General features: G+C 41.6%; 1 long non-coding RNA gene and 1 other non-coding gene across 2 annotated transcripts in view; one reads left to right on the forward strand and one right to left on the reverse strand.

Annotated features, from left to right (window-relative positions):
• The window catches only part of LOC134485555 (uncharacterized), a 104,870-nt gene that overhangs the window by 39,174 nt on the left and 38,384 nt on the right, over positions 1-27,312 (reverse strand). The gene's annotated exons all lie outside the window — the stretch shown is intronic.
• LOC134486015 (5.8S ribosomal RNA) lies at positions 15,212-15,365 on the forward strand. The gene has a single exon (XR_010064544.1). It is a non-coding gene; the product is annotated as a 5.8S ribosomal RNA (ribosomal RNA).

Below are 27,312 nucleotides of genomic sequence, written 5' to 3' on the forward strand. Positions count from 1 at the left end.
CTTAGGGTTGATCTTTTCATTGTGTCTTGGATTTCCTCAATGTTTTGGGTTAGGAGCTTTTTGCATTTTACATTATCTTTGATGGTTGTGTCAGTGTTTTCTGTTATCTTCTGCCGATGAGATTCTCTCCTCTATCTCTTGATTTCTGATTGAAAATACTTGTGTTTCTGACACCTGATCTCCTTCCTTCTTTTCCATCTCCAGGGTTGTCACCCTTTGTGCTTTCTTTATTGTTTCTATTTCCATTTTTAATTCCTGGATGACTTTGTTCAATTCCTTTACCTGTTAGTTTGTGCTTTCCTGTAGTTCTTCAGGAGATTTCTGTGTTTCCTTCTTAAGGGCTTCTATTCCTTATCTGTGTTGTGCTGTATTTCTTTAAGATAGGTATTTATGTCCTACAAAGAATAATAGATTGAAAACTCAAACACAAGGAGGAAAACTAACCCTAGAAAAAGCACTTAAGTAATCCTCTTGTAACAAAACCAAAGGAAGAGAAATACACAAATATAATTCCACCTCTAACAACAAAAAATATCAGGAAACAACAATCCTATTCTTTAATATCTCTTAATATCAATGGACTCACTTCTCTAGTAAAAAGACATGGAAAAACAGAGTGGATACTTAAAGAGGACTCAGCATTTGCTGCAAACAGGAAAACCGCATAATTGACAATGACAGACATTACCTCAGAGTAAATTGCTGGAAAATAATTTCCCAAGCAAATGGTCCAAAGAAAAAAGCTGGAGTAGCCATTCTCATATTGAATAAAATCAACTTTCAACTAAAAGTTTTCAGAAAAGATAAGGAAAGACACTTCATATTCATTGAAGGAAAAGTCCAACAAGATGAACTCTCAGTCCCGAATATCTATGCTCCAAATGCAAGGGCAATTGCATTCATAAAAGAAACCTTACTAAAGCTCAAAGCATATATTGCATGTCACACAATAACAGTGGGAGATTTCAAAACCCCACTCTCATCAATGGACAGCTCATAGAAACAGAAATTAAACAGAGACATAGAGAAACTAACCTAAGTTATGAACCAAATGGACTTAACAGTTATTAATAGAACATTTCATCCTAAAACAAAAGAATATACCTTCTTACAACCTCATGGTACATTCTCCAGAACTGACCATATAATTGATCACAAAACAGACCTCAACAGATATAAGATTGAAATAATTGCATGCATCCTATCACATTACCATCGACTAAGGCTTGTTTTCAATAACAATAGTGACAGAAAGCTCACGTATACATGGAAGCTGAATAACAATCTACTCAATGATAACTTGGTCATGGAAAAAATAAAGAAATAAATTAAAGACTTTTTTGGATTTAATGAAAATAAAGGTACAATGTACCCAAACTTATGGAACACAATGAAAGCAGTGCTAAGAGGAAAACTCACAGCTCAAAAAGAAATTGGAGAGAGACCATACATTAGCACCTTGACAGAACACCTAAAACCTCTAGAACTAAAAGAAGCAAATGCACCCATGAAGAGTAGAAGGCAGGAAATTGTATTAAACTCAGGGCTGAAATCAAGCAAGTAGAAACAAAAAAGGAATATACAAAGAATCCACAAAAGTGGGAGCTGGTTTTTTGAGAAAATCAACAAGATAGATAATAAACCCTTAGCCTGACTAACCGGACGGCACAGGGTATCCAAATTAACAAATCAGAAATGAAAAGTAAGACATGACAAGAGAATCTGAGGATATTCAGAAAATAATCAGATCCTACTACAAAAGCTTATATTCAACAATACAGGAAGATCTCTATTGAATGGATAATTTTCTAGACAGATACCAGGTACCAAAGTTAAGTCAGGATCACACAAAGAATCTAAACAGTCCCATAACTACTAAAGAAATAGAAGCGGTTATTAAAAGTCTCCCAACCAAATAAAGCCCAGGACCAGATGTATTTAGTGCAGAATTCTATGAGACCTTTATAGAAGATGTCATACCAATATGGTGCAAACTATTCCACAAAATAGAAAAAGAAGGAACACTAGCCAATTCCTTCTGTGAAACCATAATTATGCTTGTTGCTATTAAATATTGGCTCCGCCTGACCAGAAAGAACACAGCAAACCAATACCAACACGGTTCCATGTGGTGAGATTTAACAATTCCCTTATTAAATACAAGGGGAAGGGGCCAGAGAAAGAACAGAAAGGAGAGTGAGGGTGGAGGGAGTCTGCTTTTATTTGTACTGTGAGGTAAAGGTGCCCAGGTGGAGGTGAGACTTGAGCCAAAAGGTCTTCTGGGAATGTATGGTGTTACAGCTAAAGGCAACACTTGATACCAACAATGCTTATACCTAAACCACACAAAAAAACAAGAAAGAAAGAGAACTTCAGAGCAATTTCCCTTATGAATATCAAAGCAAAAATACTCAATAAAATTCTTACAATCCAAATCCAAGCAACCATCAAAATGATAATCCATCATGATGAAGTAGATTTCATCCCAAGGATGCAGAAATGGTTCAATATATGGAAATCCATCAATGTAATTCACTAGAGGGGCAGGCAGTGAAAGGTACCCTGATTCCTGCTGGAGATAGGTTGAATCCCCAGGACACTTAAAGGGGACTGCCGGTGCCTTCCCAATTTCCCAGGATATCAGTTCCCCCCAAAGACCCCTTTATAGAGGTTTAAGACAGACCAGTCATGTAGGGCAATGCTGCAAGCCCCTTCACCACAGGTCATGTAGGCTCAAGACAGATCAGAGGTAGAAGCAGGATCACACCTACAAATAAGTATATGAGGAGGTCTTCCCAAGCTCTCAGGACAAACCAATAGGAAGTACCTTCTGTCAGACACTGACCCATTCACTAAACTATTTAAGCACAAGGAAAGGCGTGTAGGAATTATTCCATTGTCTACAAGCTTCTGTTATAAGAGCCACTTGGAGATGAGATCTGCTCTCTTTAAATCATCACAGCCAGAATCTCCCTCGCACTCCTCACGGGCTAGTCAGTCCCCTGCTGGTTCAGCCCAAAGTGGCAGGCAGTCTGGGTAAGGAGAAGGACAGGCAGTTGGGGTGGCAAAAAAATGTTCCCCCTCCCTGCCTGAGATCTTTCTCCCTTTACCTGTAGCCACACAACTAGCCAGCCTGGTCAGAGTTCACTGCGGAGAGCACTCGGGCACCAGAGCCCTAAAATGTAGTGCTCGAACAATGATCAACAAAACTATAGTGCGGGAAGGTGAGTCACCTCCCCCAACTCTGGAGACTAGCAACCTATCTTTTCCTGCTGAGTTTTCAGTCAGCACCATCTCAAGCTTAGGTCAAGCTGAAGGGGCAACTGAAGGCTCCTGGCCAGAGCTACTCTCTGGAGTTGGCTGAAGGTCCCTCAAGCCCCTGTCTAAATCCTGACAGCCTGCAAAACAGCCTGCAATTGGTTTTGGCAGACTCCCTATCCAACCTGGTAAAGCAGCAGGCACTTATTGCCACAGGGCATGACCTTTTGGACTTCTGTGGAATCCCCCAAGGCTGATAGGCCAAGGGAATGTCCCCATTGGACAAACTGTTTCTCCTCTTTTCTGTAACAAACAGTTCACCCACACACACAAAAACACAACATTAAAAAAAAATTCCTCAGTTCCAGCACCACCACCACCAACCCCCACCCCGGCAGTGTTCTTGCAGCTTTCCACAGCCCAACACCCACCTGTGTGGGGTAAGTGTGCTCAAACTTCTAAGTCCGGTTTCACCTAGGGGATGTGCCCTGTGGCTGAGTTGATGCAGAAAACCCCCTAGGCTTCAAAGGAGACACTAAACAGACTGTCTGCTCCTCCCTCTCCCCCCAGGGCAGGACTCCATTAAAAAACAAAGGAGCTTCCACCTGCCTCTCCCCTTACTCCACCTCCCCCCATCCAACTAAGGTGATCTCTCCTTAGAGGTAGTTGTTAAAATAGCCAACCAGATAAAGACCACATTAGGACAGAAGATATCACCTATAAAGACAATGGAATAGCCAAGAAGACCCAAAACGCACCGTCCAAATCACCCCCAATTCTAAGGGCCACTGTTGAAAGCGCAGCTAAAACCTCTAGAACAAAAAGAAATAAATAAACCCAAGAGGAGTAGAAGGCAGGAAATAATCAAAATCAGAACTGAAATCAACCAAGTACAAACAAAAATGAGTATACAAAGATTCAGCAAAACCAGGAGCTGGTTCTTTGAGAAAATCAACATGACAGATAAACCCTTAGACTAAGCAGAGGTCACAGACAGTGTATCCAAATTAACAAAATCAGAAATATATAGGGAGGCATAACAGCAGCATCTGAAGAAATTAAAAAAAAAATTACATCCTACTACAAAATCCTATATTCAAAAAAAACTGGAAAATCTGGAGGAAATAGACAGTTTTCTAGACAGATACCAGGTACCAAAGCTAAATCAGGAACAAATAAACCATCTAAATACCCCCATAACTCCTAAAGAAATAGAAGCAGTTATTGTTATTAAGAGTCTCCCAACCAAAAAGAGCCCAGGTCCAGATGGATTCAGGTCTGAATTCTACCAGAGCTTCACAGAAGACCTCATACTAATACTGTTCAAACTATTCTACAGAATTGAAACAGATGGAACACACCTAAATTCCTTCTATGAATTAATAATTGTATAATAAGATTATACAATTAATCTTATACTGAAACCACACGAAGACCCAACAAAGAAAAAGAAGTTCAGACCAATTTCCCTTATGATTATTGATGCAAAAATACTCATAAATATCTTACAAACAGAATCCAAGAACACATCAAAATGATCATCCATCATAATCAAGTACGCTTCATTCCAGGGTTGCAGGGATTGTTTAATGTATGAAAATCCATCAATGTAATCCACTATACAAACTAACCCAAAGATAAGAATGACATGGTCATTTGATTAGATGCAGAAAAGGCATTTGACAAAGTTCAACACCCCTTCATGATAAAAGTCCTGGAAAAATCAGAATTTCAAGGCCCATATCTGTACATAGTAAAAGCAATATACAGCAAACCAGTAGCTAAGATCAAACTAAATGGAGAGAAAATTGAAGCAACCCAACTAAAATCAGGAACTAAACAAGACTGCCCACTCTCTCCCTACTTATTCAATCTAATAGTCGAAGTCATAGCCAGAGCAATCAGACAGTGAAAAGAGGTTAAAGGGATACAAATTTGAAAGGAAGAAATCAAATTATCACTATTTGCAGATGATATAATAGTATAGTTAAGTGACCCCAAAAGTTCCACCAGAGAACTACTTAACCTGATAAACAACTTCAGCAAAGTACCGGGGTATAAAATTAACTCAAACAATTCAGTACTCAAAGGATAAACAGGCTGAGAAAAAAATTAAGGAAATGACACCCTTCACAATATTCCCAAGTAATATAAAATATCTTGGTGTGACTTTAACCAAGCAAACGAAAGATCTGCATGACAAGAACTTCAAGTCTCTTAAGAAAAAAATTGAGGAAGAACTGAGAAGATGGAAAGGTCTTCAATGCTCATGGATTGGCAGGATTAATATAGTAAAGATGGCCATTTTGCCAAAAGCAATCTATAGATTCCATACAGTCTCCGTCAATATCCCTACTCAATTCTTTATAGAGATAAAGAAAGCAATTTGCAAAACCCAGGATAGCGAAAACTATACACAACATGAAAAGAACTTCTGTGAGAATCACCATCCCTGACTTCAAGCAGTATTACCGAGGAATCGTCATAAAAACTGTATGGGATTGGTACAGAGACAGACAGATAGATCAGTGGAATAGAATTGAAGACCCAGAAATAAACCCACACACCTATAGTCACTTGATCTTTGACAAAGGAGCTAAAACCATCCAATGGCAGAAAGATAACATTTTCAACAAATGGTGTTGGTACAATTGGAGGTCAGCATGTAGAAGAATGCAAATTGATCCATTCTTATTACTATGTACAAAGCTTAAGTCCAAGTGGATCAAGGCCCTCCACATCAAACCAGATACACTCACACTAAGAGCAGAAAAAATGGGGAAGTGTCTCGAACACATGGGCACTGGGCAAAATTTCCTGAACAAAATGCCAATAGCTCATGCTCTAATATCAAGAATCGACAAATGGGACTCATAAAGCTGCAAAGCTTTTGTAAAGGAAAAGACACTGTCAATAGGATGAAATGGCAACGAACAGATTGGGAAAAGATCTTTACCAATCCTACATCAGATACAGGGCTAATATCTAAAACATACAAAGAACTCAAGAAGTTAGAACCCAGAGAGTGAAATAACCCTATTAAAAATGGGGTACAGAGCTAAACAAATCATTCTCAGCTGAGGATTATCGAATGGCCAAAAAACAGCTAAAGAAATGTTCAACATCCTTAGTCATCAGGGAAATGCAAATCAAAACAACCCTGAAATTTTACCTCACACCATTCAGAAAAGCTAATATAAAAAACTCAGTTGACAGCAGATGCTGGGGAGGATGTGGAGAAAGAGGAACACTCTTCCATTGTTGGTGGGATTGCAAACTGGTACAACCACTTTGGAAATCAGTCTGGAGTTTCCTCAGAAAATTGGAGATTACACTACCTGAGAACCCAGCTATACCTCTCTTGGGCATATACCCAAAAGATGCTCCAACATACACCAAAGACACATGCTCCACTACGTTCATATCAGCCTTATTTATGATAGTCAGAAGCTGGAATGAACCCATATGCCCTTCAACAGAGGAATGGATTAAAAAGACTGGTACATCTACACAGTGGAGTACTACTCAGATATCAAAAACAATGACTTCATGAAATTCATAGGCAAATGGAATGAACTAGAAAATATCATCCTGAGTGAGGTTACTCAATCACAGGAAAACACACTTGGTATGCACCCATTGATAAGTGGATATTATCCAAAAAGCTCAAATTACCCAAGATACAATCCACACACCACAGGATGCTCAAGAAGAAGGATGACCAAAGTTCAGATGCTCCCACTCCTTCTTAAAAGGGGATATATGTGTGTGTGTGTGTGTGTGTGTGTGTGTGTGTGTGTGTGTATGTATGTGTGTGTATGTATATATGTGTATATATGTGTATATATTTGTATATGTATGTGTATATATATGTATACTAGATAAGATTGATGAAGTTATAAAATGCATCTTGAAAGGAGCCAGATATAGATCTCTCCTGAGAGACACATCCAGAGGATGTCCAATACAGAAGTCAATGCTAGCAGCAAACCACTGATCTGAGAACAACACCCTTGGAAGGAATTAGACGAAATATTGAAAGAGTTGAAGGAGCATGCAACCCCATCAAAACAACAATGCCAACCAAACAGAGCTTCCAGGGCCTAAACCAGTACCGAAACACTATACATGGAATAATCCAGGGCTGCAACCACATATATAGCAGAGAATAGACTTGTTGGGGCACCAGGGGAAGGGGAAGCCCCTGGCCTTGCCAAGGTTGGAACGCCAGTGCAGGGGAATATGGGAGAGGGATAAAGTGGATGTATAGGGGGAATACCTGTATGGGGAGGGGGATAGGAGGGAATGGGGGCTTATATACTGGAAATTGGGAAGGGGAATTATGTTTGAAATGGAAGTAAAGAAATATATCTAATACAAATTTTTAAAAAATTAAAATTTAGGAAACAAGAAGATGTCAATGCCAGTTCTAGCTATAATGTTTAGGTCCTGAGTTGGAGAAGGGGAGTTAACAAAAGTGAAGACACTGACCACCTTTTGATTTTCAGAAAAGTGGCCACAAATAACTTGAGCCTTCTATATTTATACAATGACAGTTGGGCTTACCCAAGCAGTGATAACATTGCTTACATTATTAAAAGAAATAATAATATCCACATTTCAAAAGCTCTATCTATACATAGATCCCCCAATAGTTTCCCTTCTCCTTCTCCCATTCCTTGGATCAGTCACCACCTAAACTTATTTTGCATTAAAAAGCACAATTTCAGCAAGACAAAAGAGATGTCTGGGCAGGCTGTCCTGTAAACAGGAAGACATACCAGTCTGGTAGCAAACATGGTTACATAGTTATGCATGGTGAGAGGCCGAATTAAACATTTGTTGGTAAACTATCTCTAGTTATTATCTCCTATCATAATTCCCTTTTAATTGCAGACAGACAAGTCCATTTTACAAAGCAGATCTTCTAGGCATCTTTCTAATATATAGATCTTTGTAAGATGTAATCATTCTAAGAGCCATTTTCAAGTCTCTATCAATCCCACATAATCTCTGCATTGTCCATGTCTCTACTTATCAGATATAGCTTCTTAAAAACAGTTATGTAAGCAGGACCTACCTCTCTCCACAACTGACACAGACTTGCTCAGTGTGACTGGGTACTTCTCAAAAGATCTGATTATAAGTCTCAAATTCCCAGGATTTATGGTAACATTTGGAGGATTGATAGATACAAAAAGAGGTGAAGAACATTTTATCCCTTGAAAGAGTTTTGAGAAAGATGTAGAATCGTCCACAGTGACTTAGACTGTGTGACTCCAGATGGCCTTGTCCATGACTGATGAAGTGATACAATTTTGATAATGACTATATGCAGTACAATGAAGGAAAGGAGAGCTTGTAGGGAATGCCAACTTGGTACTAAATATAAAGGCCACCAAATTTCCCTTGTCCACTGAGAAGTGGTTTCCATTGACTTGCCACAGTAGAATCCTGTCACTGAAGCACTCATATGCTATTCCTTGCAGCAGCTACATGGCCACTGCCAGAAAGAGGTAGCACCTCTGCTAAATTATTTCTGATATATGCATGAGGATCTGAGTGCAGTCTCCAGAGAACATGTAAAAAGTCATGGGACTGTGTTCCAAGCTAATCATCCTGGTGCCTGTGAAATGGAGAAGAAAGAAACCCTGTGGCTTGACAGAGCCCCAGTCTAGCTATATTGGTAATTCCATGGTCAGCTTGAGACCATGTCACAAAATCAATACAGTAGAGAGTGACTGAGAATGATACCCAGTATTGATCTTTGATCACCTTATTCACACCTGAGGACATGCACCTGCAGACATATGTACCCCCACATAAACATGTACACACAAAGTACTGCGACCTTATAAGCAGACTCAAGCCTCTTTAGAAAGTTTCATGTCATTTTTTACCCTGCAACATCTCTCATACATCACACTGTTCCTTATTTTTTGCACTTTATCTTTTTTTAGTTTTACATATATTATGCCCAATTGTCTATCATAATGAATTTCATCTTTAAAAATAACCTCAGAATCATTATATTCATTCAGCCTCCTTGTCTTTAGGCAACAGAAATCATTTTTTTAACTTATTTTTACAGGAGACTGGAGAGATGACAGAGAAGGTAAGAACATGTACTACTTTTGAAGAAGACCCATGTTAGATTCAAAGAACAAGATGACTCATAATCACTGGTAATTTCAGTTTCAGGGACCTAATACTCTTACTTTTCTAGTCTCTGCAGGCAACCCTAGACACGCAAATACTCACACATAATTTAATAAAGACACAGCACCCACATACACACGTTTACAATTTAATTTATTTTCTGGCCTTATTTTTTTTTTTTTACTAGGACAAAGAGGGTAAAATTATACAATCTACTTCAAATTTCTGAAGGGGAACATTTTGCCTTCTCGATAGGAGACAAACCCCTCCAGATTTAGAGGCATCTAAATCCAAGTTGACACAAGTGTCCATCATATACATTAATGTGCCTTTTGCATTGTCTTTTACTTTTCCATAATGGGTATTGCTTACAATTGTGTTGCTGCAGATTTGGTTTTACCACAGGCTTCTTTGATGCTCTGAGCTGCTTTGATTTTAATTTCTGCTCCTCTCTCTATTAGCTTCTCACCCTACATTGTTATTCTATCTTATCATTCATTTTATAACATCCATGCTCCAAAAATTTGAAGAAGATAACAATGGCTGCTTAAAGTGTACTTCTTTTCCTTATAGTCACTCTATTGAAAAACATAGACTTTTGCCTTTAATTGTTGTTTTGTTTCTTTGACACAAGCTTTTTCCTTGAGTATAATAATATTGTTTTACTCTTTTAAATTTATCCTTTCCAAGTAAGACAATAGAAAACTTGTGGGGGTGCTTTGTAAATGAATATGAGGATGATCCCTCTTGTCTATATTTTGATGTCTTCTACATTTGAAAAATGAGTGCTGATTCAGCAACTAAATCCTACACAGGCAACCACTGTGGAGAGTCCAGTGGAAGTATTCCAGGACTCCTGATGGATGTCAGCTCCCCTTGGACTCATACACTTGACATTTTTAACTAATATATTACCCTAAACCCAGGTTTTGGGGTATTTTCTTTCATCCTCTACCTCATATCTCAGAAAGAATGAAGAATATCATATTGGAACAAGGTCACTTGATTCTATTTCACGATGTGACTAAGAAACCTGGAATCTCCTAGTAGTATTCATGGTTTGGTTATAAAGGAGAACATTTTGTTTTATTTCCCTAGTTACATATAGTACATTTCAGTGTAGATGCCTATTCCTCCACCATGCAAGGAAAGGTCCCTATAAATCTAAGTGATACAAATACAAGTGCTATTGCCTGGTCACCCTGGTTACACAATACAATTGTGGAAAAGTCTCTGGAATCTACATGCCCCATATTTAAGTTTTTTGATTCATCAATCTGAGTAATACGTGTTCATGAGTCTGAACTTATAGTATCCAGGAGTTGTTTAGCTTATCTCTGCAAGACCAAGTTGCTTTCATATGAACTATATATGTATTCTTCTTTTAATTCTCAATATTATGTTCTGTTGCTGTGTAATACTATGCAGAAATTCCATGTATGTAATTTTTTTTCTTGCTTCAGAAAGGGGTGAAACGGAACACACATATGTATAGGGATACTTTCTCTAAGTCTGAGTATGTATCAGCTTTACAGAATTCTTACCATATCTCATGTCAACCTATTTCCTTACTTTAATTTATGCATATATTTTAAGTCCTATATTTATGGAATTCTAATTTTCTGATTCTTTTAGTTGAGTATTTGCTTGTTTCTGCATGTGATTGCACACAAGTAGATGACGGAGTCCAATTTATGGCATTCATTTCCTCCTTCCATTGTGTATGTCCCAAGGACCAAACCAAGGTTAACTGCCCTGGCAACAAATATCTTTACCTACTGAGCTATTTCACTCTTCCTAGTATGTTCATAATTTATTGTTGCAAGCCGAATTGCTACTCCATGCCAAAAAAGGAATGTTTTCATGCTGGTGTGTGCTACAATCTAAAACATTTCTTTAGATTAAGACATTGTTCTCTTTAATACCCTATTATGATACATATAATATCTGTGGGCATGCAGAAACACATATACACACATAATTTCACTGACATACACTGTCGGTGCCCAATGCCAGCACCGACACGGTACCGATAATCGGGTGAAAACCTGCGGAATTAAAGAAACACACACACAGGTTATTATTAGCCATTCTTTTGTAAAATTTTTAATGATATCACTTCAATACATAAGCTTAGAGATATCCACCCACAAACTCTCACCTACAAACTATATAAGAAGGTTTTTTATCAACATGATATAAAACTAGAGATAACTTGGAAGAAGAAATCTTAACTGAGAAAAAACTCTTCATAAGATTGTCCAACGAAAAAGCCTGTGGGCACTTTCTTGATCAATAATTTTGTTGGATGGCCCAGCTCACTGTAGGTTGTCCCACTCCTGGGCTTATTGTTCTAGCTTTTATAAAAACACAGGCTGAGCAAGCCATAAATATATACCAATAAACAATCTTCTTCCCATGTCTCTCTAACATTTCCTGCCTGCTTAATCACTGGGATATCTTCCCACCCTACCTGATGCAACTAGGATTTGTTTTAGTGATTTTGTGTTTTGGACTGATGGCTGCTAATGGGATCATAAAATAAGACTCAAGTTGAATCTTTCAACCTTCTAGAAAATGTGTACAATAATTTTATTCTAATACCCTCATCTTTGAGACAGAGGACGTCATATATGACAGGTCAGAAAGTTACTGCCATAAATATAGGCATCCTGAAAGGTTAATTCTTTACAACCAATAGGTCCAGGTAAGAACTAGGTAGATAAATATTAGCAAAATGATTGTACATTGTAAGGTTAGTTTATATATGGAAGTAGCCATGTTTGAAAGTGTCATATAATTGAGGGCTTGATAAAGTAGTAATTCAAAGAAAAAAGTGACAGAATGTATCACAGATAAAATATGCCCAATTCACATGAGAACAGCTTAGGAATCAGAGAATACACAAGAGTAGAGAAAGAGAGAAAAAAATAGACAAAAGAAAGACAGAGAGAAGTAAAGCAAAAAAGAGAAGTTGTGCTGTGTGGCATGTGGTTACGGAAGCTTTCTGGACATGATTTTACAGATTCAGCTTCTGAGAGAACAAACTATTCACTGGGGAAAACAGAAAAAGCTGGAGAATTAGAAGGATCCAGAAGATTGTAACACATTGTCCAAGTTAATGTGAGTCCAAGCAGAACAACTCATGAAGATGCCAAGAGAAACCTTATTGAATTAGTCAGCTTGGAAGGTTGGATTACATGGAGGCTAGAAGGTCCTAGTATTAGGTCTATAAATAGTTGAACGGAGGGAAAAAATACTCTGGCCTCAGCCTAAAGGACGTATTTGCATAGTTTGGGTAAGACTCTTATCTCATCACTTTATCTAAGAAAAGAAAAGTGACATTCACTTAGAAAGAATACAGACAGAGATGGAGACAGACAGACAGACAGACAGACACACATACACAGAGACACACAAACACACAAACATACAAACATAGAGCGGTGTGGGGAGAGAGGGAAGAAGAGAGGGAGGGAAGAAGGGAGAATGCTTGCAGTCAACCATTGAGCTGAGAACAAGGTTCCAAAAAGTGGAGTTAGAGAAAGAACTGAAGTAGTTGAAGGGGTTTGCCACCCCATAAGAAGAACAATATCAACCAACCAAATCCCTGCCCTCGATCTTCCATGGACTAAACAACCATCCAAAGAATACACAAGGATGAGCCTATGGCTCCATCTGCATATGAAGCAGAGGATATCCTTTTCAGGCACCAATGGGAGCAAATGCCCAAGGCTTGATGCCCCAGTGTAGGGAACTGTCAGAATGGGCAGGTTGGAAGGAGTGAGTGGGTGAGTGAGGAACTGCCCTCAGAACAGGAGGCATGAGGGGACATAATAGCCGGTTTCTAGAGGGCAAATCAGGAAAATCATATTTAAAATGTGAATTAAAAAATCCCCTCCCCCAATGAAAGGAAAAGTAAGAGAAATGGAGAAAGAAAAAGAAAAACAAATGGGGGTACATAACTAAACAGATACCAACTGGTGATGCGGCGGTGTTATTCCCAAGATAGTCAAGCAGCTTCTGGGAAAGCAAAGTCTTTGGGTTCCGGGGGGGAGTATGGTTGCAAAGCTGAAACTTAACGGAATTGACTGAAGGGCATGACCAGGAGTGGAGCCTGCAGCTTAATTTCACTCAACACAGGAATCCTAACCAGGCCTGGACACAGACAGGATTGACAGATTGATAGCTCTTTCTCGATTCTGTGGGTGGTGGTGCATGGCCATTCTTAGATGGTGGAGCGATATGTCTGGTTAATTCCGATAACGAACTAGACTCTGGCATGCTAACTAGTTACGCGACCCCCTGAGCATTCGGCGTCCCCCAACTTCTTAGAGGGACAAGTGGCATTCAGCCACCAGAGGTTGAGCAATAACAGGTCTGTGATGCCCTTAGATGTCTGGGGCTGCATTAGGGCCACACTGACTGGCTCAGTGCGTGCCTACCCTACAAAGGCAGGCGCGGGTAACCCATTGAACCTCATTCATGATGGACATCGGGGATTGCAATTATTCTCCATGAACGAGGAATTCCCAGTAAGTGCCGGTCATAAGCCCTGCCCTTTGTACACACCACCCTTCCCTACTACAGATTGAATGGTTTATTGAGGCCTGATCAGCCCATGGCCCTGTCGGAGGGCTGAGAAGAAGGTCGAACTTGACTATCTAGAGGAAGTAAAAATCATAACAAGGTTTCTGTAGGTGAACCGGTGGAAGGATCATTAATGGAGAAGGCCGAGGGGGTGTCTGGTCCTTTCTCGGGCCTGTGTAAGTCCCTCCTCTCACCAGGAGACGCGTCCCCGGGTCCTGGTCGCATTCGTGGCATGTGCCGTGGCCGCCGGCCAAGTGAGCATTTTGGGAAAGCCGGGGATCGTTAAGGAGAGGTGTGGGGAGGGTGTCAGGTGTGGTCCGTCAAGGGACCTCCTCAATTCTCTCTCTCTCCCTTGCTCTTCTGCCTATGTCCTTGCCTCCGTGCACCCGCCTCTGCCTCCACCACTGCTGCCTCCTCAGCCGGCACCTCCCTTGCCTGCTGGCCAGCCAAGGCCCTCGACATACCGAGGTCATTCTGCCTCTTTCTGAACCGGCCCGTGATCTCATCTCGTGTGCACGGGGTGGTGGGGGTGGGGGGGCGCAGTACAGGGTGGCCGGGACCCGGTCCCTCTCCTCACAGCACCTGCCGCACCTCTGCCACAGCTCTCCAGCTCTGAAGGTGCCGGGGTGTCTCTGTCACATGCAGGGGGTGCCTGTGCCACGGGTGGGCTCTCGCAGCCCGCCCCGCCTTCTGGACCTCGCGTGTCCACCCCGCTCCTGTCCGGGTACCTAGCTGTCCTGTTCCGGCTCAAGAGTTTAAAGACCCCGGGGGAGGGGGTCGCCCTACTGCCCATCGGTCGTCCGCAGGAGGGATTCCCGTTTCCTCCCTCCACCTGGTGCTCCCTGAGACTCAGCGGGCCCCCTCCGGTCGCCCTCCCTTCCAGAGGCGGCGGTCGGGGGGCCGTGTCGCGGTCCCCCTCTGGGCGCCCGTGGGGTCCGGGCCCGAGAGCCCGACTTGCCCGCCCATTGGATGGCCGCTGCCGGATGCTGGGTTCACGGCGTCCCTTGTCCAGTGTGTCCCTCCTTTCCGTTCCCGACCCTGTCTTTTTTTTCTTTTCACATGTATTCTTTAGTTTCCCACTGGCCGGCCTGAGGTGGAGCCGCCTCGCCATTGGCCCCTCTCTTCCGGTTCAGCAGGGGGTGCGGGGGAGCTGGTGCTGTTGTTAGCACCCATACGAGTCCGCTCACACCCCAGATACTGATACAACTCTTAGCGGTGGATCACTTTGGCCCGTGCGTCGATGAAGAACGCAGCTAGCTGCGAGAATTAATGTGAATTGCAGGACACGTTGATCATGGACACTATGAACGCACTTGAGGCCCCGGGTTCCTCCTGGGGCTACAGCTATCTGAGAGGCCTTTGAGGATCAATCGCTGCCACGCCCCCTGTAGTTTGGTTGCCTTGGTGGGGGGCGTCGCACGGCTGGGACTCTGCTCGCAGAGCCTCTCCCCTCGGCCCTCCGTCTCCTGAAGTTCAGACTGGGCGGCGTCCGGCGGTCGTCCACACCCGGTGGGTCTCCGTGGGCCTAGGTCTCCCTGTCCATCGGCGCCGCGGGCTGGCCACCCTTCTCGTGGCTCATTCCTGCTTGTTCCGGCGCTCTCGCTCCCGTCCTCGCCTGCTCTCCCCACCGTGGGGACACATCAGCGGGGGCTGGTCGGGTGCCTGGGCGCGAGAGGGGCCATGTTGCCCGGGTCGGTCATCCTGCCTCCTGTCTGGTGGGAGGCGGGCCCCGCCCACTGGGTCCGTGCATTCGCCGCTGCCAGGCACCCACCATTGCGCTCAGAGAGAGCAACCTGCCAGAGTCAGATTGGGGATGGGGGATAACGCACCCGCCTGGGCTGGTCTCAGGTACCTCTCCTCCCCACCTCCCTGTTGTGGGGCCTGTCCGCTCGGGCACCAGCTGGCGTGACGCTGTGGCGTCCCTGCGCTGACGGGACTTGTCCCCGGGATGTGGGAGCTGGCCGGGGTAGAGAGGTCGCAGGCCCCGGCCTGGGACCCCGGCACCCTCTCGCTCTCCTCTCTGTCTGTCCGCCGGCGGCCACGCGCGCCCTCCTTTCCTCCTTCCCCTGTCAACTGCGACCTCAGATCAGACGTGGCGACCCGCTGAATTTAAGCATATTACTCAGCAGAGGAAAAGAAACTAACCAGGATTCCCTCAGTAATGGCGAGTGAACAGGGAAGAGCCCAGTGCCGAATCCCTGCCGCGTGCCGTGGCGCGTGAAATGTGGCGTATGGAAGACCCACTCCCCGGCAACGCTCCTGGGGTCCCAAGTCCTTCTGATCAAGACCGAGCCCTTGGATGGTGTGAGGCCGGTAGCGGGCCCAGGAATGCCAGGCCCAGATTTTCCTGGAGTTGGGTTGCTTGGGAATGCAGCCCAAAGTGGGACTGTCCAGGAAATACTGCTGCTGCCCTAGCATGCTTTGCTTCAGCGCTGAGCCAAGCGGTGCCTCTTTAGGGGGGGCAAGTTTTCTGCCTGAAATCAGTGAGTGATGATTTCAGTTGTGAATGTCTGATCCCTTGCTGTCCTTTCAGTGCTCTGGCTCATGGCAAATGACTGAAGAAAACCTTAGTTAGACTCACACCCAGCTGTTTGGAAATGGTAATGGAATTGATAGCACACCCTCAGGGAAAGAGGAAGACTCCTTTTGCTCACTCCCAGCCTCGCCCTGCCAGCTCTGGATTTCTAAGTAAGGCTGAATCTGGACCATATTTACAAGATTTGGCATTCCTGATTCATGTTTAATGTTTAGTTAAATAAAGCTTGTGAAGGGCTGGAGAGATGGCTCCAAGGTTAAGAGCACTCACTGCTCTGTTCTTCCAGAGGTCCTGAGTTTCATTGCACAGAAACCATATAGTGGCTCACAACCCTCTGCAAAGGGATATCCCATGTACTCTACTGCCGTGTGTATATGAAAAGGGCTTTAGTATACTCATATAAATGAAAATAAATAAACAAACCTTTAAAAGAATGAAATAAAATGAAGCTTGCAAAGAAATTGAGCATCTTAAAATGCCAGGCACACCTATCCACTCCTTTTATTTTATTTCGTGTGTGTAAAACATAACCACAGAGGTGGTTCCCCTTTTATTAATCTCGATAGCACAATTGGGACAGAAGTGCAAACTATCATCTACCTATCTGGGAGTGGAGTGGTTGGATACAGGGAGATGGAACATTAGTAGTTAGTAAAGTTCTGCTGTCAGTTTTTTTTCCTTTCCTTTTTGGATAGATATCGGGAGCTTTTTTTTTTTAAAGTACAAATTTTGTTTTCTGTGCGACATTCTGATCATAGTTTCCCATCGCAGAGCTCTTGCCAGATCCTTCCTCCCCATCCACCACCCTGTTCTACCCCAGGCCTGCCCTTATATGTGATTGATGCATACCCAGGTGAATCTCCATTGGAGAAAGCACAATAGTCCCATCTCCTATGACTGTCAATGGCAGATGACTTAAATGCCAGTGACTTCGGACTTGACTCCATTTTTCCCTTGGAGAACTGGGTTTGGATCTGTTGAACGAAGGCAGGCCCTGGGTTTTGAAACAAACAAACAAACAAACAAACACACCAAAAAATATTTAAAGAAGGCAACAACTGCCTGCACTCCAAGACACTGTTGACTCCTCTTTGGAGCTAGTAAGATGTGAAAATTGCTTAATAAAGTAGAATCCACACAGCACAAAGGAACACTTTAACAAATTATGAGGGGGAGAGAGAGAGGAGAGAGAGAGAGAGAGAGAGAGAGAGAGAGAGAGAGAGAGAGAGAGAGATCTGTTTATCTCCCTCCTCTAGTTTTTCAGACTAGAGATTTCATCTTCCTCTGTCTATGGTGCTGGTGGCTGTACTACTGGTTTGGGGGGATTTGGATAGGGATATGAAGAAAAACAGTCTTGAGTGCTGATTTTAAACTCTCTCTCTCTCTCTCTCTCTCTCTCTCTCTCTCTCTCTAGCACTCTCTCTCTCTCTCCCTCTGCCCCTCTCCCTCTCCTTCTCCCTCTCCCTCTCTCTATCTACACACACACACACACACACACACACACACACACACACACACACACACACATACACACTTCCTAGGATGAAAGAAAAAAATGAAAAGGAAGGCACCCATTGTGATGCATGAGTTTGATCTCACTTTGGTCTCAGCACTGGAGAGGAAGATAGGAAGGCCTATCTAGATGCAATGTGAAGAAGGCCTATGTCAGATTAGTTAATGGCTAGGTAACTGTTACCTAGCTAGTCTGCCATTTTGTTGCAGTTACTAATATTATAAGGACACTTTCTCATTAGTTGTTTCTGCTGTTACTGCCGGAATTCATTACATATCCTGTTAGGTTCTTCTGTGTGATAACACACTCAGAAACCATACACTGTAGAAGTCAGTCTAACTGCTTTCTTTGTTGTGTAGTTACCCGCAATATTCTTGGACCTGTACCGAACACCCAGCAGCATTTCCCAAAACCATCCATGTATAAGCTTTTATAAGCTGGACCTCCAACTCTAGAGCAACAGTGCAGACAGAGACTATTTGGAACCGGACTTCCATTTTGAGTTTTTGTTTGTGTTCTTGTTTTTTTTCTCCTGTCCTGTCCTGTTCTGTCTTGTCCGTCCTGTCTGTCTGTCTGTCTGTCTCTCTGTCTCTCTGTCTTTCTGTCTGTAAATCCACACATATAGTTCTTTCCACGTCTTATATTTCAAAACAAATAATGCTTGTTGTGCTTCTCATTTCATTCAATGGTACTACTCTCTAGATCAGAGGAGCCCCCTTACAATTCTCCACAGGTAGTGATGACTGGGGTGTTCAGTGCGACTAAGCAGGAGTTATATGGTTGCTGCCATTATGCTTGATCTTACCCAAGGTAGGGTTTCGGGGCATGGTTGCCAAGATGGCTAACAACAGACAGTGATTGAAGTGATGGAAAAATAACCTACAATTCTCCCTCTCTGTCACTGTTTCTCTGTCACTCTCTGTCTCTCTTCCCTCTTTCCCTCCCTCCTCTCTCAGACCTGAATGAACATTGGAACTAAAGTAAATGTACAGTGAAAAGAAGCCAGGTGCGGTGCTGCATGTCTTTTATTGCATCACTTGAGTGGTGGAGGTGGGTAGAACCCTGTGAGCAGGCTGCAGACCTGATCCAAGTACTGATTTCCAGGGCTTATGTGCAAAGACCCCTGACTCAACTAAAGAAATGAAGAGGAAATTAAAGAAACAGATACAATTAACTTGGAATAAACCAAACAAACTAAGGAAAAGGAAAAGCAGTATTGGGGTGGCCTGGCTTACAGAGGAGGGGCAAACATTTATTTGCCAGTGCCTCCTCAGTTGAATACACACACACACACACATACACACACACACACACACACACACAAACACACACACAGAGAGAGAGAGAGAGAGAGAGAGAGAGAGAGAGAGAGAAAGAGAGAGAGAGCAATCAATCTGTTAATCTGTTTGTCTCCCTCCCCTAGTTTTTCAGACAGGGTTCTCTATGAATTCCTCTGTAGACTGATGGCTCAGAGGGCAAAGCTGCTGTCTGTTAAAAGACTAGGGAAAACATGAAGGCCTAGATGCAATGTGTAGGCCTGAGGGAAGTGTTAAGGCCTAGATGCCCTGTGAAGGAGGCCTACATCATGTATACATATATACACACATATTCATACATATGAATATGTATGTGAATGTGTATACACTCAGGTATCCTTTATTTTATTAGCTTATTTTGAATATAATTTCCATGCTAATGAAAAAGAGGAAATTTTCTTTGGCATCGGATTCTTCTTGAACAAAAAATGGATATAAATACTCACATATTCAGATGTTATGTCTAATATTGAGAAGATATTCCCAGATATGGTGTTAATCCATCATTGTCCATGTGTGAACACAAAACAGACTTAGTAAGAATTTTGGCAAGTGGATTTTAAAAACTTATATAGGGTTATTAAGAGCAGTAGTAACATTTTTTAACTTGATATTTTATATATTTACACTGCAAATGTTATTCCCTTGCCCAGTTACCCACTAGCCAACAACCCATCCCCTGCTTCCATGAGGATGCTTTTCCTCCCATCCACCCACTCGCACCTCCATAGCATACCATTCCCCTGCACTGGAGAAAGGAACATTCATAGGACCAAGGGCTTCTCCTCCTATTGATGCCAGACAATGCCATCCTCTGCGCCATATGCAACTGAAGCATTAGGCTTTTTCATGAGTACTATTTGGTTAGTAGTTTAATCCCTGGGAGCACTGGTGAGTCTAGTTGGTTGATACTGTTGTTCTTCCTATGGGTTTGCAAGCCGTTTCAGTCTTCCTTCACTCTTTCATTGGAGTCCTAATGGAGTCCGATGGTTAGCTTCAAGCATGCTTGTCTATATCAGTGAGGTTCTGGCAGAGTCTCTCAGGAGACATCCACATCAAGCTCCCATCAATAAGGATTTCTTGGCATCAGCAATACTGACTAGGTTTGGTGGCTGCATATGTGATAGATCCCCAGATGGGGCAGCATCTAGATGGCCTTTCCTTTAGTCTCTGCTCCACTCTGTGTCCCGATATTCCTCTCCCTCTTGAGTATTTTGTTCCCCCTTCTAGGAAGGACTGAAGTGTACACATTTTGTTCTTCCTCCTTCTTGAGCATCATATAGTCTATGAATTGTATCTTGGGTATTCCAAGCTTTGGACTAGTATCTACTAACTGTGTTAATTCACTCAGCATGGTATTTCCTAGTTCTATCCATTTGCCTAGGAATTTCATGAAGTCATTGTTTTGGAAAGTTGAGTAGTACTTCATGGTGTAAATATGCCACATTTTCTGTATCCATTCCTCTGTTGAAGGGCATCTGGGTTCCAGCTTCTGGCTGGAGGGCCTTTGCACTAGAACTCTTCCAGTCTGATGTCTCTCAGACATGCTCAAAAGTTTTTGTCCTGGGTGATTCTACAATCCCATAAATCTGGATATAATATTTTGTGTAAAATTACGAAAGCATTTAATTAAATTAACATATAGCAAAAGTTAAAAATATAGATAAACTCTCTTCCAGCTTAATCTTATCTTGGTTATTATCAGTATCTAAGATACATACTGGTTGACAACAGCAAATTAAGAATTATCCTGCAGTCCCTTAACCATTTTCTATGTATCTGTGGTGTTGTGTGTTGTAAGAATGTTGGTGGATATGAGTGTGTGGTGCATGCCTGTAACTGTGTGGCTTTACCCATCTGTGCATGTGTTTTTGGAGTTCTGAGAAGGATTTCAAGCGTCTTCTTTAGTGCTGTTCACTGTTCTTGACATAAGTTCTCTTGTTGAACTAGAAATTCAGTGTGGGATTGGAGAACTGGTCAGTGAGCCCTCAGGATTCAGAGGTAATAGTTATGTGTAGCTATCCCCTATGCCTGGCATTATGTATACATGCTGAATATTCACACCCAGGTCCATATGTTTCTACCCTCTGAGCAATTCCCCAGTCCTAGAGTGATGAATATTTGCTTAAGATTTGATAACAGACCTGAATTGTTTTCTTTTTTTGCTTTTGTTTGTAATTTTCCATCGGTAACAAGCAGGTGGATATTATAAAAGACACGTGAATAGACCAGAAAATAAAAATAGGAGTAGATGCATTTCAAGGGATTCTATAAAACCGTATTTTGCATACTTACCTTGTGAAGCACAGTTGATATTTCGAGGATTGCCTGTTATATAAACAGCATAGTTTGATATAAGGACAGTTTAGACTCTTTAAATAGAAAAGAATAAGAGAGATACATGTCTTGAAATAGTATAGAGAATGTGATACTTTATCACATGAGAATTAAAACTAAGCCACATAGCCTTCAGCAGAGGAAATGAGGGAGAAGTGTGTATATACCTTTTGTAGCAGTCTCTGGAATAAAACAAACAGGGACATTTAAATAAATATATAGCAGTATTTAAGACTTCATTTCTCTTCCAATATTTGCAATTACATAGTCAAACATTATATCTTGGAGTCATAGATCACTGTGCTATCTAGGATTGCACGATGAGGATGGCATAGTGGCAGCATAGCAAAATAACTGATAGGAAAAGCAGAGCAGTCAGAGGATTCATTCATATGAATTGCTGGGATTCCCTGCTGGGAACTAAGCAACAATGGGTGAAACTGTACAAGTACCTCTGTAGTAATTTGGTGTCTTGGGGTTATGTTCACAGGATATACAGCTGGAGCACATGGTGTTCAATTTATTTTTTGTTTGTCTGATTTGAATGTGATTGCTGTTAGTAAACATTTTTGTGATGATTGCTTGAAATTTATTTGCTCTTTATTAGAAATTGTAGAATCATATTTATAATTTGCAGTCCTGGGGTACAGGTGGTTGTACATGGGGAACAACTAAGTCAGCAAATGATTAAGTCAGACTTTAAGTAAAATAACTTATGCATTATTTTACTAACACAAGTCTTAATTTTATATATCAAATATTATTTTCTATTGCATACATAGATGAATTTTAGTTATTAACATTTGGTTGATCAATTAGTTCCTTGTTTATTAAATTGTAAATTTATACTTTCGTGTTGAAACTAAGTTCTTTAAAGTTTGCATACATAATTTTCATATTTATTCAGTTGATATCACGTGATTCATAAAATTTTTCTCTTCAAATAACTACAACATAGATTTTGATTAGTTTAATGAAAAAAGACTATTAAATGCACCTGTAGAAATTATTGATTTGAATATTGATTTGAATAACTATAGAGAATAATTTGATATTAAATACTCTGTAGGAGTGTGGGACTGCATTTTAACTATCTGAATTATTATGTTTCAAGGTTATGTTAAATGACTGTTTTTTATAGATATGTGCAGTATTAACATGACTTATATTCAAATCATTGTTCTTTGTCCTTCATTTTCTTTTTGACTTTTTTTAGTTTTTCATATTAAAAATGGTTTTAAATATTTGCTTCATGCATCTGTACATGTGTGCACAAATGAGTACAGGTACTTGCAAAATGTAGGAGAGGGTACCCAATTTCCAGAGCTCGATTGACAAGTAGTAATGACCCACCAAGTATAGATACTGGACACTGAACTTAGATTCTCTACTAGAGACCAAGGAAAACCCATGAGCCTTTTCTATAGGTCCTGATTTAAATTTTTGTTAAGGGTTTAGTTCTGTGTACCTTTCTTATTCACGAAAACAACTTTGTCGAATTTGATACAAACAATTTTGTGTAAATATTCATCTTTAATTAATTGGGATTCAAAAATTTGGACTATTGATTTTAGTAAGATGATATCATACTGATATATACTATCACAAAATCCTTCATGAAGTCACCATGACTGAAAATAGGAATAGAGAAGGCTTAAAAAATTGTACTTCATTAAAGGTTGACATGTCCACCATTCCTCTCATTAAAGTAAGCTCATATGTGGGAAAAGATACTTCAAATCAATCAGTTGAGAATTTGCGTTATTCTTATACTATCAACTCAGCTCATTTACATTCTACCACTGTGAGCAAATTCCCTCCCCAGGTGACTGCCATGTGGTTATTATCATTGTCTTTTTGAATTTTTCTGTACATATGGCTAGTTTGAAAAATTTGAAACTTAATGAGGCTTGAATGAACTAAGAAAGAATCACCAGTGTTTCATTTGCTCAGTCTTTTTTTTTCCTTTGCAACACCTCCAATTACCTTTATTTCAGTATGCATCCACATTTCAACATTTAGTGGTCGTGAACAGAGTGGGGAGCTTGTCAATGAGCCAGGAGCCAGGCCCACCTATCTGCAAACGATCTGTGAACATAGTGACACAGAGCTCCTCTGGGTCCCTGCCCAGGGTCTGAGGAGCAACACTGAAACCCGAGTTGGCAGAGTCAGGGCCTCATCTTCAGCTGTCAGACTCCACTCCAGACCCGATGGGTGGTCAGGGTGACTGAGAGCCCTGTTCAAACCTCTTCATCGTGTAAAAACAAAGCAATTATGGGAAAAGGAACCAACTCAGAACCTGTGCACCGAGGACTCTCCACATGGCCTTTCTCTAGGCATATATCCAAGGACCCTGAGTGGAGGCCCGTCTGAGTCGCCCTGTGACTGCTCTGTTCACCTCTAGACCTGAGCTCAAAACTCAAGAGCTGATGGTGGTGGCAGGGCCTCGGACCCAGAGCTCCCTTCCCAGGCTGGTGGCAGGTGAACAAGTGTGGTCCAGAGCTAAGGGAGGGAGGCCAGGCTTTTTCAACCTCATCTGATGGCTTCTGGCCACAGCAATTGTTGGGTGGTGATGGGCAACAAGGGACTTGAGGAGGGGAAAGCAGCACCCCTTGATAAAGGTAGGGAGACTGGAAGCTCTGAATTCCTCACCCGAGGCCAATTTCAGGGGAGGGGAGGTTACAATTTAAGCTTTGACCAAGGGTGGGAGTGGAGGAGTGGGGACCATGGCTTGGATGGGGCAATCACTTAAGACTTAAGAAAGCATGGGTACAGCCAGAGCACCCCAAGCCTAGTGGTGGTCAGTCCCACAGCTGCTACCTGAAACCTCCCCATCTATTCTATGGGCCACCACACAGCTGTGGCAGAGGGCGGGGCAGGCAAATGCATACCCAGGCCAAGTGCCAGCAGCAGGTGATTGTGTGAGACGTGTCTGTCCACAGTTGCGTTAGCTGTGCCCACCACTCCCAAAGGAAACCGATTTCAACACACCTTATTGATCCCATAAGTTCAACCAGGCAGACAGCAGTTATACTCGACAGATGATGTTACACAGCACAAATTAGGTACTTAAAATTGAAAAGAAGTTAGTATCAGAGCAGTGTCTCAGGATGAAGTGTAAGTGGGGCTTCCTCTCCAGTACTTTGAGGTCTACAGATGGATCTAGAAAATTCACTACTGTGGAAAATGAAGACTTGGTTTGGATGGGGAAGGGAGGCCGGGGCCTTGGTGACTAATGGCTGTAACACTGTCCTTCTGGTGGCTGTGGCAGCTTCATGTTCTCTTTTGACATCATCAGGCGCCAAGTTCCTGCAGGATGACTTTGATGCTGTGGGAATTCTGTCACTTTGCCAGCACTGCCATGGCTCGTGGATCCACCACTCCATTGGAACTGCTCACGCCGTTCATATTGACTCTTGTTACAAATCTCACAGACTGGGATGCTTCTGGATACTAGTGTGGCCCACACTCTATCTTAAGGCTGCATATTCGGTTTTCATAAATTGTTCGTGGAGGCCCAATTATCATGCCTGTCTATCTTGTGAGTGTCATGTCCTCATCGTCCTCCAGACCCTAGCTAACTGTGCTGTCGCCTACTCCTTTCTGGCCTTCTTCCAGCTATTCCAACAGTCGGAAATCTCGAAGGACTTTTACTCCCGAGCCTGTGGTGGCTGCCATCTTGCGTCGCTATCGCTCGAAGTCAGTCCTTCCTTTCTTCCTCTACCTCTATGTCCCTAGCTCCTTCTCTCTCTCTCTCTCTCTCTCTCTCTCTCTCTCTCTCTCTCTTTTTACCACAGGGTCTCATAAACCCCAGACTTGACTGAAGCTCACTATATATCCAGTGATGACTTTGAATGTCTGATATTCACCAATAAATTGTAGATACGAACAACCATGCCTGATCTGGTACAGTTTTGGAACTCATCCAAGGGTGTCTTACATACTGGAATGTAGCCTGTCAAATGAGCAACTTACCAAATCTCTTCCTGTTTCTTCCTTGTTCCCTTCCTTCCTTCCTTCCTTCCTTCCTTCTTCCTTCCTTCCTTTCTTCCTTCTTTCCATGCTTTCTTTCTTCCCTTCCTTTATTTTCCTTCTGTTCTTTCTGTTCATGCATTTTGTTTTCATTTTGATTTTGAAGTTAAAACTATTACTCAAGTTTTCACTTCTTGAAACCAGAAAGCATGAGCTGTAGAGCATTTAGACTTTCATATGTAGGAATCATTGTGTACCTATAGCAAAAACTTTATACATTAAATGTGACAGAAGCATTATTGTCTCAAAGTACTGGCTCTGTTCTTCAATTATTGTTAGAAACTTTTATTATTATTAATAGTCCACATAATCTAATATGTATACTATGAACATCTGCATTTTGAAAATGACAAAGGGGTATAAATTACATTTTCAATGCAGTAACACAGAAACAAGCATTTTTCTAATATTCTCATTCTAGAGTTAATATTTTATCTATCATGCAAATGTATTTTAGAGAAATTCACTAAGGATTCTCCTCTTGCTTAATTGTAGGTGACATTATCAAAACTTCTGAGAAAAAAGAAATTCCAATGTGATTGTACTTAATATCTTAAAGTTGAAATTGGTACAAAAAGAACACTACGGTGAATTTTTTTATAACTTCTGATTTCTTTGAATAGGCATTAGATTAGACATGGCTTGTGTCATTCTTATAAGTTCTTACAAGAAAGTAACAGGAGAATTCTTTTGGAACTTCCATAATTCGTGTCATTATTTGAAGAAGATGCTTATCAGTTTTATCTGAGGTTACTGTCTAGGTGAGGTGTTTCCAGGATGTTTTCATCTTATTACAAGAAGTCACAGAGAGCAAGGTGACAAAGAAACTTTATTCAAAAGCAAAGTGAGAAACACTGGTATTCAGTGTAGCTTTAATTTGTGGACCTCTTGAGAAGGAGGAATTGTTTACTCAGAGTTCAGTGTCGATATTTCTGTTTTGATTGGCTTTTTTTTTTCTGATTAGGCAAGCCTTAATTAACTGTGAACATCAGTTACAATGATGCATTTGATTTAATCAAATGCATATTCATTATCACTAGGTATATGACATTAAACAGGATGTTTCCCTTGAAAGTTGTTCCAGAGGATTCAATACGACTTACTGAGTATATATTCTAAACTGTCTCAGGCCAGTTGAAACAGATTTCTCCCTCCATTATGTGGATATGCTCTTGAATACTTTTGAATGGAAGTTGATCATGAAAGAGAAGTTTATAAACAATGTTATGTGCAGGGAGTCTTAGTCCATTGTTTGATACGTATACAGCTTCATGCAGGTGAGATGAGGTGAGCAACTTCATTGTTAGGTATATTTCTGGAAGGTAGATTTTTATGCAGCCTAAATCAAGTGAAGTCCCAGGTTGAAGTGCTTTTCCCATACCTATATGCCTCATTCAAGGAATTTTAGTGCTTTTGCTTGTATCATTACTTAGGCTACAGTACACCTCACTGTTTCTTTGATGTTTGCTCAGACTCAGCTCAGTCAGTGAGTGCATCGCAGTAGCTGCTGGACTTATTTGGCTCTTGTTCTTTGTCTTCCAATTTAACGGTGACTTCTTCAAGGATCAAAC

This window comes from Rattus norvegicus, chromosome 2 (genome assembly GCF_036323735.1).
Source record: "Rattus norvegicus strain BN/NHsdMcwi chromosome 2, GRCr8, whole genome shotgun sequence".
NCBI lineage: Eukaryota > Metazoa > Chordata > Mammalia > Rodentia > Muridae > Rattus > Rattus norvegicus.